The 14,331-nt window shown below is 37.9% G+C and overlaps 1 long non-coding RNA gene across 1 annotated transcript; it reads right to left on the reverse strand.

Moving 5' to 3' along the window:
* Positions 1-6,151: 6,151 nt before the first annotated feature.
* Positions 6,152-9,932, reverse strand: LOC136771533 (uncharacterized). The gene is made up of 3 exons (XR_010822340.1): positions 9,624-9,932; positions 9,136-9,180; positions 6,152-6,767 (listed from the first exon to the last, which is right to left on the reverse strand). It is a non-coding gene; the product is annotated as an uncharacterized LOC136771533 (long non-coding RNA).
* Positions 9,933-14,331: the final 4,399 nt, after the last annotated feature.

Consider the following 14,331-nt stretch of genomic DNA (forward strand, 5'->3'; position numbering starts at 1 on the left):
AGAGGTGGTGCCACCAGGGATAAATATATAATATAACAGTGACTGAACATAAGAAAGGTAATATATCAATAGAAGACTCTTGGCCCATCTAGCTCATTCAGATTTAAACTTTCTACCAACATCTTTTTCATTGGTAGCATCTTCACATCCATTTAATATCAATAAAGGAAATTGTTAGAAACTGCAGAAATAACATTGTGGAAGAAATGGCAAAGCATTCCTTCAATGGATAATGTCCTTTCTAACACTTAAAAAAACATGCAACCGAAATCCATTGAACTATATTTTGTTCACAAAAACAATCGGGCTCTTGTATACAAGCATACTTGGAATCGGAAAAAAAAAAAACGTTCACAGAGAAGCAGAAAGGTGTGGCCAGGCACATCATAGCACATCTAAAAAGTCCCCATTGTGAACTTTGGAGAAAACATTACAGCTGGGTCACATTATTTAATGTCTCCACTTTGATCTCAGGGGCAATCAGTGTGTTTGTTTCAGTTCACATCTCTCACATCTCGAGTAAACACCGTGAACTTTGGGATCTTTGATCTTCACAATGACTCATTCTACAGCAGATTGGCAGTCAGATATCCTCCTGGTTACCACTGACCTCACAGACTAAAAGTTAAATCATGAACTGATGTATTGCTTCCATGGATCTCCTAACTGTAAATTGTTGTCTACAGGTTCCTAAATGTATCAAAAAGCAACAAATGTATTAAAGGAACTCATAATTAATGGAATATATGGAGAAACATGTACGCACAATGTATTGGTATTATTTACACCTATCTTTTCTTTGTTATGTTTCAAGTGGAAAATATTATCCAAAGGGGGATTGGACACTGCATGCTAATATGGAGAACTCATGAATGATTTTTCTGACAAAGCTGCATATTGGTCAATCAAGCAGACTTTTGACTTTTGATTTTAGACTCTGACTTTTTAGCCATGTGACTCCCATGTGACTTTTGAGCAAGAAGTCTTTAATCTCTTAATAATATTACTAATATTCAGTACAGTACGTTACCTGCGATCAGCTGGCGAAGCGCCAATCTAATTATTTAATACCTGTGTATTATTCATTTTGTTGATTTATTTGACTGAGGCTGTCATACAAATCAGTTGTTCTTAATGAGGCCCTGCAAAATACATAGATGAATCAGAACAATTGTGCTAATCTGTGCCTTTCAGTCTAATGACCTCGAGATATTGATCAAACCCTTACAGTAAAAGTGACCAAAATAATCATTAAGTAGATGTTATGATGCCTCAGTGAATATAGTCAACAGGATCCACAACAGCTCTCACTGTTAGTATTAGGTTAACACGTAATTATCAATAAGGTTGTATTGTTCACAGCTCCTGGTGTTTGGAGGCACCAGCTCTCGCTTGACCTGCTTTATTGTGCAGGACATGTCGGATAAGAACATCTGAGTGATCAGGATTGTTGTTGATGTTCTCAACTTTTCCCTCCATGGAATTCTCTGTGAGGGCAGGAAAAATCCATATTTCCTACATGGATTATATTTTTCCAGCTTTTCTTTTTTCTTTTTTAATAAAAACAAAATAAAGGAAAGAATTTAATAAAAAGAAGCTTAACTTCTGGTTCTTATTTCCTCCTTTATAAATGTAAAGCCTTTTAACTTTGTTGCTTTCCCTGAGAAGCCAAATAGATTGCGGGGGCTCCGGCAGTTATTGAAATAATGTTGGATAAACAATACAACCTTACATTTAATTATTTCAGTGTTTTGTATTTTATTTCTGTAATTTTGTCTTTGTTATCCTGAACAAAGCTATTATAAAACAAACCAATGGTTACCGGTTTCTGGTATTATAAAAGGTCATATTACAGCTATTTATATCTCCATGTGTCTTTTTAAAATCTCTAATAACAGTAATAAATAAATAAATATATTATAGAGTACAACCAGCACAGTACTGGCTTTATTGAAATTAATCTTGTTTTTTTCAGGACTGACTGATCTTCAGCCTAGTTATTAATATTTCAAAATTTTACATAAGCATAACTGGCCATGTACAAGTTAGGAAAACTCAAGAGTATTTCCACAATAATGCACATGGCAGTTTGCACCAGGAAGTTAAGTAATTGGGATGGGATGGGCCGTTTTTCCCTCAAAAATGGGTTCACTACAGTTTATTGTATGCTATATTTCTATTGTTGTAGATTTAGATGCACACATAAAAACTTTAATCACTATGAGACCAGTACATTTATTTATAAAGTGCCAACTAATAGTGGTGCCACTGGAGATAAAGATCTTAACCTGTATTCCCTGTATACACATCTTCCACTGGCTTTTTCTGCTAAAAGTTCTGGGAACATACATTTATTTATGTTGTATTGTATGGCATATGATAAAACAATGATAGCAATAACTACTAATCACAGTAAACGTACCCCTGTTAATGAAATAGTAAAAAATAAAATAAACAACAAATGTATACCTACACATCTATTTACACCTATACTTGAGTGATCCGGGAGCTCAGGGAAAACATTGCTATTTATAGATACACCGAAAGTGCTTTTTATAGATCTGTTTCACCAATAATAGCTTGGAACATCCCAGAATAGAACAGAGCAGAGAGAAAGCAGAGGCTTAAAAGAAAGCTCTGACAGGTTTTTGATCCCCATAGTCTAAACCTTGTCAAGCTTATCCAGTTTGTCACTTTGTCTGCTCCAGTGTTCTACTAACATTATTTAAAGACATGAATTAAAAAACGTTTCCTTAACCGTGTGTATATATTAGCAACATTCTTTCTCACAGACATTGCCGCAGTACTATTTGTTTAACCATTTACTTTGATGTGATATATTACCTGCTTTTGTGTTACGATTCACAGTTATACACAACAGTATTTTAATTATTGAATGATTGTAGAAAAGATGGAACGCAACCTTATCAGAATGGCAAACTAAAATGCAACGTTTTTTTATTGGAATAAACAGGAGCCCAAAAAGATGTACAGATAAACTTCAAAGTGCTTGTCCCATGGAATTTCAAATATCCTGCATAGACTCATCCACAAGGAGTCAGGGAAGACGCTAATGATACCCATATTATAATGGGATGGCAAACGGGGATAAAACGACAAACTTTTATTCAATTGCCCTTCACATAAATGATAGCATCTGAATATTTATTGTGAAGTGATTATGTACAAGGGCTTAGATCACAGGACACAGCATCTTGCATTCTGAATGCCCACCATGTTGCTAAGGCCTCCAGAGGTAAACAATTGTTTGGGAACGTGCATGATTAAACACAGCAACATCGCTCTGCTATCTAAATGACATAATTAGCTCAGTAGTGTCCGGTCCTGGATTTCTCCAGTGTCAGGGAGACTGGGAGTACTAAACATCCTCTGGACTGCATGCTGGTGTCACAGGATGTAATTATTCTCCTTTTATGGGTTTCTTGTATTAATTATTTTATTTTTTGCACTTTATTCATAGATTGATCCCTTTTCCCGTTTTTCTCTTCTCTTTTTTCTATACAAATGCGTTATTGTTTGCCAGTTCATTTAATTGAATATGCACGTGTTTTCTCTTCTAATTATTACCTGCAGGAGTTTCTTTCTTTGTGAGCTACAGCTTATTGACATCCGCGCACTGATTAGGGCATCTGCTGACTTCACCTTTAACATTTGGCTTTAAAAACAGCTGTAGGTATTCAATTCCAAGCAGACCAGTTATCATGCTTACTCCATCGATGCAAGTCAGTGTTGTTAGAAAAATTTGTCATGAGTTCCCTAAGGTCCCACCCCTCTCTGGGTAGGTGTTTCTGTTTTAGATAACCCAGGTGAATGCTGGTATCCATTTTTAACACTGGGCTGATTGTAATGTCAAGTATGCTTTCAAAGATACATCAGTAACGTTTGCACTGAGAATTGTACAGTAATAATACTTGCTCCCTAGTTTTGTGCCTTGAAAATGTGTTCAAATAATTTACCCCACTTGCTGCAGTCCCCTCCCCTCCAAATTGTCCTCATCGCCGGAGCATTCAGCGTTCTGTTGTGATTCTGTAAGCCTCCCCTAATCATCGAGATGAAGGTTGGTTTCGCTGGCCCAGCCATGTGCACTGAAGGTCAGTCTCTGCCCTCATGTCAGCTGTAATTAGGATGGCAATTGCTCTAACCATAAACACAGACGGCCAGCGTCTAATAGCGAGCCACAAAAGAGGCCAGAGGAAGAAGTAACACACTCCAACTGGTCAAGTCCAAGCTTGGCTGTTCACAGACACTATAGAGATTGACTGGGAGAGAAATTGAGGTAAAATAAACAGGCTCTTGTTCATTGCCGTTAGAAATTTACATTCAGCACAGTTGACCATCTTATTTTTTTCCTCTTCCTCCTTCACATCATTCATCATCTCAACACCATCTCAATGTGACCCAAGCTATATAAAGACTTAGCTGAGCATGTCTCCTTTAACTGTACAGAACATTTTCTTGGGTGTGAGTCGAATCTCAGCCATTCCTCCGCACGAATTCATCCTCCTGCCACCTGCTCTGAAGCACTTGTATATTTCCTTCCTCAATTCTCATTTCTAATTGGATCCAACAGCCGGCTCTAAACAGTCTGAGATGAATCTGTTTTGATAGCTCATCGAGGACACCGTGTCATAACTGACAGGACGTGGCATGTTTGGGACAGACACCTGCTGTGCAAAACAACCTTAAGAACAAAATGATCCTGGAAGGAATGTTAATTCTCTTTGTAGAGATAAGTAATTGGAGGAATGCTAATTCCACGTACACCAAACTAATTGTCAGGAAAGAGCAAAAAGCTTAATCCAAAAATGTGAAGCCCACAGTTGTTTTTTCCACATGCTTAATTAATTTCTAGTATTGGCATGTTTGATATTTTAAACCCTTTCAAATTCCAATGTAATACTAATGCAAAGTGATTAAATGATTGCTTGTTAACAAAATTAATCTCTTTTCTAAATATAGACGATAAGGCTGATATACCCTTCTTGGCAGCCGTTCTCTCTTCTTGAGATGGACAACCTAGTACTTGTGTAACGCAGGTGGAAACTGGATCTACCTGCCCTGGACTGAACATTTCTGCCTGCAGGGCTACTGGAAATCAGTCACCTAAGCCTCTCTAATTTATTTTTATTATCATTGAGGTAGTGAGTGTAAGTACTGAAGAATGTTTATGGAGCGCTCGACCACATGACTCTCCTGGCTACTGGCTGCGATTCAATCTACAATTACCAGAGCGGGCCCCTCGGTCACTCCTTCCCCGACGCTTTTCCATGAGCTTTCTCCTCAAGCTTGAGCCGACTGCCGCGATCATAAATCCCCTCCAGTTATTGATCTATGCAACACCTGTTTTGTGGAGCAATGTCAATCCTCAGACATTGTGATTTATGTCAGAAAGATATACTGTGCATTACTGATGCAGAAGGATATGCACTAAAAAATCCTTAATTATGATAAACACCCAAAAGGTAATCTGTTTCCAGGCAGGAGCCAGTGCGGTAAGTTACTGTTACCATGTTTTTGCCACAATTGTACCACAATTTTAACATATTCTTACCAATATTTACCAGGTTTTTACCGCAGAACACCACCCTACACTTTACCATTTGTAACCATATTTTTACCATGGTAAACTATACTTTACCACGTGTTTACCATGCTACACCTTAATATATATTTATCACAGTACTCCACACTACAATCTTGTAGTGTCACAACCTCAAATTTGCCACATGGTCCCGTATTACATTTCTTATCCCTTTGATTACAAACTATCACTGATATTAACTTGCATTCTACTATAAAAAAAAATATATATATCCAACAATATATCATGCAAAAGGTATAGTCATGTGCAGAAAAAATATCTTCTGATGCTTTGAATTCTAGTTTATTCTTCTTACGATTGTTATTTAGTAACATCAAATCATGTGTATCACTGCGTATATATTTAACCAGATCAAATAGGTACTTTATAAATGAAAGTGTAACTTATTGTACAATAAAACAATACACTCCAGCATTTCACTTGAAAAGATTTCTCCAGTGTAAAGCCCTCACACAAGGTATTATAAAGTGATTCATTTATTTGGGATTCTTTAATGCATGAAATGATGGGATGCCACAAAAATCAAAGTCATTTGTGATGAAAGAATTTTAATTGATTTAAATGTCCAATTCCTGCCAAACAGTTTTGGACTCGGATTCATTCAGTAATTAAAATACCAGTCATACCAATCAAATACCACCATTGCATGTCATTGGAGTAGAAATAAATACAGCAGACTGAATGACTGAGTCAACAGCATCCATTCAGTGATGCGGGACAGCAATGAAAGAAGCCAAAATAGTAGAGTTTACACACTCATAGCAGGTTGTAGAAAATCCATATTGCATAAATGTATACATTTATTATTATTATTAATATTATTAATAACGCCTGCAGGATCTCTCACATGGGCATATTTCAACATGTATGTGATATATTCTTATTAGAAGAATAGTGTTTAATGCTTTATTTTGGCCTTGGGTATCAGCAAGGTTTGGTGATGTAGATGACACAGATATTATGAGATCAGTACAAGGACGATCTGAGGGAATTCGGCATTCAGAGGCATGTTTGCAGGTACACAGCAGGCAGGTGCCAAACTAGCAAAGACCAGTGGTGTTGGCAGACGGCGAAGACATCAGTCATCAGTCGATCGGTAATGGAAAAATTAAGGGAACATCTGTGCCAAGGGAGACAGCTGTGACTGCAGAGATGGGCAGAGGGGGAAAAAAGATGGTTATACAAGCTTTGTGGTTATGATTGCCCTCAAATAAAAGCTCTGATGGAAGAAGTGTTCGACGCAGGGCAATACACATTCATCTGCACACGACACACGGGTGACACAATTGACGTAAGGAGGACGTACGACCAACCGTACTAGGTATTCTCAATGAGATATGTTTTTTTAGATAAATACAGTATATGTATATGTATATTTTTGTTCACAGTCTATTTTAATCTTTACTGAAATATTAATTTAAAAGTTGAAATTATCATGAAGTGGAGAGCACTAATCAAAGAACTGTAACATTTTGTAATCTTATTTGTGCAAGCATACAGGGGGATACAGACATAATTCTGTAGCCCTAAAAAGGACATTTATTTGTCTTTCCTTTACACTGCCACAGCTAGCTTATACAATGCACAAGGTCACTGCTAATCTCTCCTATCTGTTCCATACTTTGCCAAGCTGAGATACTTCCCTTTTGCCTTGAGACGACTTCTGCTTTCAAGTTGTTTCCATTTTGTATTAGGAGAACTTCCACTGCGAGCATTTGTTTTGAAACGAAATACGGCTCCGAGATTATGCAAACAAAAACCTCAGAAAGAGGCAAACTGGGAACAGATGTAGAGTACAGTACCACACACAGAGAACGCCCAGGTCTCCCCTCCGAAACAAGCGGCTCTCTGTGGAAGCTGGCGTCACCTCAGTTTATGGCAAACAGACGGGAACTTTGTGATTAAGGTATAAATTTCCACACTTTGCTCCAAACTGGCTCTCCTGGAAACAAAAAAGCGACTGATTGCTCAGTGTAGCTCTTCATCTGTTGCCATAGGGACCAGGTCAATAATGTCAGAAACACAGGAAGAGCAGAAATGGTGGAGTTTTTTTATAGATGTATGCATTAGCACAATGCATGTTTTGTGGTGGATCTCTTTGTGCATTGTTTCGCACAACCGCACAAGTGTGTTCTTGCCAGGTGAGTCAAGCACGACAAGGGAAATGTTTTAATGTAGTGTGTTAGAGGCCCTTTCTACATACTAGCAGTATCAAGCCGTTTTTTCCTCTCAGTTTGATTTATATTTTTTCCAAAGTGGATCATAAACACCTCAGCTGTGGCTTGATATCATCTAACTGTAGACTTGATTAAGCATTGTAATCTAAGGCAAATGCGTTCACTTGCCACCTCCAGCTTCTGGTTTTAAATATTTAATTCAGACTATAGTTTTGAATCAACAGTTTCTGGTTTCAGCTTGTCCACTCAATGAATGCTGACAATTTAATGGCTGCTTTTGATGGCATGCAGTTATTGGATTTGACATCCTGGAATTAAAAAGTCTAAGGTCTAGACCAAATCAAAACTTTGACCTGCCACCAAATAGCAGAATACAAACCAGGGCCCTGTCGCATTTTCATTTACTGTCAACTACTTATAAATCAAAATGCATTGGGTACAAGTTTATGATTAACGATTTGTAAGTCACAATTGTGATTTAGTCTAGCCCTCAGTCTTATTTTCTCACCAACAAACTGTGTAATCAATCAGATTGTATCGGCTGAATGCATTTATATCGCCAGTCACATTATTAAGAATGATAAAGTCATTAAATCGGTTTGCTGCGTGGACAGAGGGTGGCACTGTGTGAACATCATATCCACACGAGAACAGGACGTTTCACATTGTACATTTCCTTCTGCCAAAGCCTATTCAGTCTGATTTGAATACTCTTTAATGGCTTCCCCCTTATCACCTTGCGCAGCCTGTCCGATAGAGCTTATGCAAATATACAACTCCATTATACCTTCAAAGGCTTTTGACAAGCGCAGTATTTTCTAATCAAAGCAGCTGACCCTGAGTTGCTGAAACAAAGTCATGGAATCACTGATTTAACACCAGGAGTTCTGGACAATGAACTGATTGGAGACATGCCTTAAAGAGTTAAAACCTTTTGTGTATCGATTACTTGTGAATCCTCAAATGTATTTCCCATGTTTTTGTCTAAGAACATGTTTTCTTAGTCCCGTTTTTGTCTAAGAACTTGTTTTTTTAGTCCCTGTAAGTGAAGGGCTAGGAAATGGCTTTTATTCCTTCTTGTGGCAACCAAACATGTCTTATTTTTTGCATTTCCAAATACAGCGCAACATGTATCTAAAAAATAATAATAACGACATACATGTCTCATTTCTTTAAAACATGTACATCAACAAAAGTGGTTGTTTCCCAATTGCCTGTTAATTTATGTATGAATGTGTTCATTGTGTATTGAACATCTACACCTTTCCTGTGAAACATGGCTTTGTGCTTGTAAAGTGCATGTTGATTTTAGAGTAAAATATTTCAGGGCATTACCTCTGGGATGCTAAGGAGGGAGCTGTCATCCCACCCGTGGTAGACCTGGAGAAAGAAATAAATCACATCTCCAGATATGAGTATCTGAAAAAAACTATCACATAGTAAAACATTCATACTGACATTTCTATTATTGACAGAAATGCACAATTCTGTCAGTTTGCAATTAAGTTTTAGACCTTTCTAGGAAATTTGAAATAAACCATCTCATGTTTACCGGGCCTTCAATTCAGTAGGTATTGCAACAGAAGTGGGAGTAAAATTATTATGATTACAATGTTCATAGGACATGGAACTCGAAACGTGACAGTGATCAATAACATTATTTTTGCAATGCATGATAAGTTATTTAAGTTCACTAACAATCAGTCAAAACCGTTTCACAGACTTGTATGACCAGCATGAAAGTGAGGTAAATAAATAGCTCAGCATCTAAGTAGCTGGAACTTGGTGTATTTTTTTAAATATATATGTATATACAAACTCACAGGAGGACATTGTGCCCCTGATGGAATAAATGAGGCATAGAAACAACTAGGAGGCGTCATGTTGTTTGAAAACAGTCCAGCCTCTTTCACAGAGCCGGCGTGTCTCGGGGGGAAGAATGAAACACACATTGTGACCCGGGTAACCTGCGGGAGCCAGAAACCCAGCCGGGCTGCCGACCAGGGGAAGCGACGCGCCCAGCTGAACACTTGAGTGATTATGCGATGTTCATTGCCTTCCACACACACAGGGTCACATGACTCGCTGTTACAACTGGAATTTCCAATCTTTCTCAGTTCAGTTCAAGGTCCCGGTCCAGGAAATGTCGAGGTGTTTGTAAACAAAGGGGGAAGTGTGTGTGTGTGGGGGGGTTGTGTTGTGTAAAGAACAGGATCTGGTAAAAGGGAATTGAACAGGGTGAATCGGAGAATAAAGTTGTAAGAACATAATACATTATCTTTGACTGCAGTGAAACCAGAAACTGGTCCTTATACAAGAGGAAATAATTGTTCATGTAAATATATCGATATGTATTTTATTCCTTTTCTTTTTTTTAATTTAAACATCTTTTATATGGATTTTAAGATTCTCTCTGTCTCTTGATTTCTGTCGAGTGGCAGTGACACATTTACACACCTCCTATATCCCCTTATGCAAGTCGACCTTGGTAAATGTACCATCACGTTTTTGCAGTATTAACATGGTTTCAATGTGGTTCTGGCATGTTTAAACCATGGCTTACTCACACCCCACTGTAGTAAAGCCGAGTGTTGAACGCATGGGAAACCACAATACAACTGCATATGCATGTCACAAGTGCATGCATCCTATAATAAATCCACCAAGGCTAACTTGCACAAAGGTTAACTCAGTTCAGTCAGTTGGAATCCTGTTCTCTTTTTTCTCCTGGCGGTACGCAAGTTTAACTACCAATCACAGTTTCAAATGAAGGGCGTGAATACTTTCCACTACAGTAGTATATGTATGTGTTGTTACAGTTCATACCTGAGGTGTTCTTTGGGACCAAGGGCAAGACTCGATAACGATAACGGGGCATCACAAGACAGACCTCTTCACAACATCACAACATCGCAAACTGTTCATCACAGAAGCTTTCATATGAAACAACTTGAACATGACCACTGGTGCAACTGAAGCGTTTGCATATACAGGCCTAATTCAGTCTCCTCCCCCAACCCTTCTTTCATAAATTCAGCCTGATTTCAGAATGAATGGATTGATAAATAATGTATTCCTCAGAGCTGCCAGTTCCTCACTTGAGCTCCGTCCACAGACAGACTCCAACCATCTGATCGCTGATAGAGACAGCAGTATCAATTATTGCCTTGGGCGGCCTGTGCCTCTTCTGAAATATGGCCCTTGTTACACAGGCCTGTTAATCAGAATAATTATTTGCATTTATATGTGTGTTATTTCGAAATACGTCAAATGCTTGTGGCCAATTGTTGTTGTTTAGTCCTTTAACTTAAAGTTCAAAATGGAGTTTGCCGGTCAAAAGTTCTTCGGCTGGTCAATCGTATATTCCTCAAAATCTGGAGATTACACAGGATCATGTGCTGGACTTTAAATCAGATTTGAACTGGACAGCTTGTTGTGGGAAGTGCTGTGGAGACTGTAGATTTTGACCACGTGTGTCAGCTAGATGCTTGCCATTTGTGAGGTGCACTGTGACACCACATGATCGAGGCATGACAGTAAATTGACAGACCATTACAGACAATCGGTGTGATTTAAGATAAAACGGAATAATAAGCAGGAGAGACAGTAGAAAAGTAATAACAGCTGACTGCCTGAGGACAAACAGACGGCTTTGTTGCCAAGAGGATTCTGGGTAAAGCCTTTTCAAGCTCGCCGCAGAATTATTAGTTAAGTGATACTCTTGATGTATTATTTGTTATATGCTTTGATGTATTGCTTTCACGATAAAACTTACCGTTGTGATATTTACTAATTCAGTGATTAACATCCTACCAAAATGGAGGAGAGGTAATTTTTTCCAACCACTGAAACCATTACCAGTAAGAAAGATATGTATATCTGGGGGAACTACATTAATACACAGGTTTGGAAAATAACACTGAAGGAAGTGTGTCAAAAGTCAATGGTCACCTGCTAAACAAATACAGCTTAAGAAATAACAAACGCTGTCCATTGCCGTAACATGTATTGCAGAACTGTTCTGTTTTTTTTCTCCCCACATTGCACACATTAAAAATCTGTACTCTGCACTGTGTGTTGCAACAGAGTTTTTGTTCCAGCACACTTTCCAAAGATTAACAGTCTGTTTGAATACTTGTGCCACAGCTGACTGTTGAAGGAGCTCTGATGTGAACCACCTGGATGTGGAAACAGATTTGGAGTTAAGGCCCACCGAGGGCTGCGTCACATGAGCAGGATTACAGGGTCACACTTGAGTTGGACACTAAAATACAGTGGGTGACCCTATTATAGGGCGCTTAAATTGTGAAACCTCATTTTCTTTTGTTCCTGTGATGTCAGCCTCCATAGTATTCATCTCTGGGATTAACAAAAAGTGCAACAGTTTGATATGAGCTAGTTATAATAGATGATTTCTTGTGAAACTTAATAGCGTGTCTTTGATCTAAACATTCATTCAATTAATATGTAAAGGGAGCAAAAGCACATATAAGCACTTAATTACCACCAGGATTAGGCACTTCTGACTTCAATTGACCCTGTTTGTGAAATGCACTTTCAAAGGGACAGGTTTGCTCTGTCTTTGATTTAGAGATTTGATGTGCAATTGAAATCAGAAGCCCGTTGATTGCTGGTGAGGAAAGGATAAGCCTGGCCCTTTCAGACCCTCAATCGGTCTTCCCTTTCAGTAGCAACTGCTTGTTTGTATGTCTATTCTATTCTATTGACATTTACCTATTGAGAGAAACTTTGATTTCTCTTTAAAAATGCCTCACAAGACACTCTTGCTGGTGATGAGCAACTATGGATGCCAGATTGCCTTGTGTTTTTGAGCCATAGTAACAATACAGCCCACCAAGTGATACATTTGTGGGGGTAAGTGAGATAAAAAATACAGTCAAACAAATCTTGTCTTATATTTAATTCTGAAGCCGAAAATAACCTTTTTAACTAATTCTTAGTGAGATAACAGGAAGATTGTTTGGGTGACGCTGTAACGTGAACATGTGACTTGATAAACAGCTGATAAGATGGTCATTCTTGTTCTTTCCATTCCTAAACACCTTCTCTGTACAGTAAACAGAAAAAAAGAAAAGTAAACATAGCTTTTAAATAATCCCTGTTCATAGCAACTATGAAACTTTATAGTAAATCTGTGAGAGGAAAAAGAAAACCGTTCAATACAAATATACCACTTGATCTGGTTTCAACAGAATGACTAGGCTTTGGGCTGCTTGTTTTGACACGCAGCAGTAACAGTTTTATTTTCCAAAGATGGCAGAGCTTCTATAGAACAGAGTTTACTGATAAAAATAGCAACTGCTCTTTCTGTAAAAGCCGCATGTGCTTTTCAAATGCGCTACTGACCTTCACACCCTAACCTTTTGTGTTCATGAACATATGATCTCCTGCTTTCTGACAACACCTCTGAAGTTTTCCCTATTGATCAGAATTTGTAATAACAGCAAAATAAAATGGTGCTACATGAAACGGTAACATAATACCTGACCTTGGGAGAGAAATACTACCCATTCTGTGTGTCCACCAACAGTTCAGTCTATTGTGCCCACATTCCACATCCTAGTCAATGGGTTTCTTTTTTTAAATTCCTTAATAGAAAATAATAATAATAACCCACTTTTAACTCTTTAAAATGTACCTCTCCTTTCTCTCTTTCTCTGGAGCCTCTAGTATAAGGCAGTTGCATTGTATTTATATATCATTATAAAATATACTAAGTTATCAATTAACAATTAATTAATTAATAGTATATGTGCATTCAGTCTCAAGCTTGTACTTCTTCTCAATAAAGAGCAATCTCTGTGTCACATCCACATTACAGAGAGCTTCACTAGCTGGTGATGTGGGTCTCCCAAAAATAGTTTACTATGAAATTGGTATTGTATTGTTTTGACATGGTATTGCTTTCTTGCTTTGCTTGTTTTCAGGTTCATAAATTCAGTCAGTGTGTTCTAGTACGAGTTCAGTTCGCGGAAGTTTTGTTCGGTTATTAATATCACGCGGAAATTGAGTGTCATATATAAACACATTTCTGTTAACATAGAAACAAATATATTTGTACAAGGGTCGTGAGCTTTTTTACTGTTTGGCATACCTACAGAAATGTAATGTTTTCATTTTAGCTCTGGACAAAAGTTCATATTGTACTGGGAAATGTTTGTGTGAATTGGCTTTCTGGAAGAGGAGGCAGGTGTTTCACTGTCATTTATGAGGTCATCCTGTAAGAATAACATACATATGGGATGACATTCATTTAAAACAACCCCATTTATATGAAAGACAAAACTAACTACTTCAGGCAGATTGTACTGGAATAAGAAAGTTTCTATTTTCCTTGTGAACAAATTCCCCAAATCTCCTGTGTTGTTGGAAAGAAGAAAAGGATAACTCTGGCTTCACTGTTTATCCCGCAGTTGTGGACACAGCAACACTTCATGTTGTCTACGGAAACTCGGTTGACTTGATAATAATAACAATATGTTCAGTAATTAATGCTAGACCCCCTTTAAT

The sequence above is a fragment of the Amia ocellicauda genome, chromosome 15 (assembly GCF_036373705.1).
Source record: "Amia ocellicauda isolate fAmiCal2 chromosome 15, fAmiCal2.hap1, whole genome shotgun sequence".
NCBI lineage: Eukaryota > Metazoa > Chordata > Actinopteri > Amiiformes > Amiidae > Amia > Amia ocellicauda.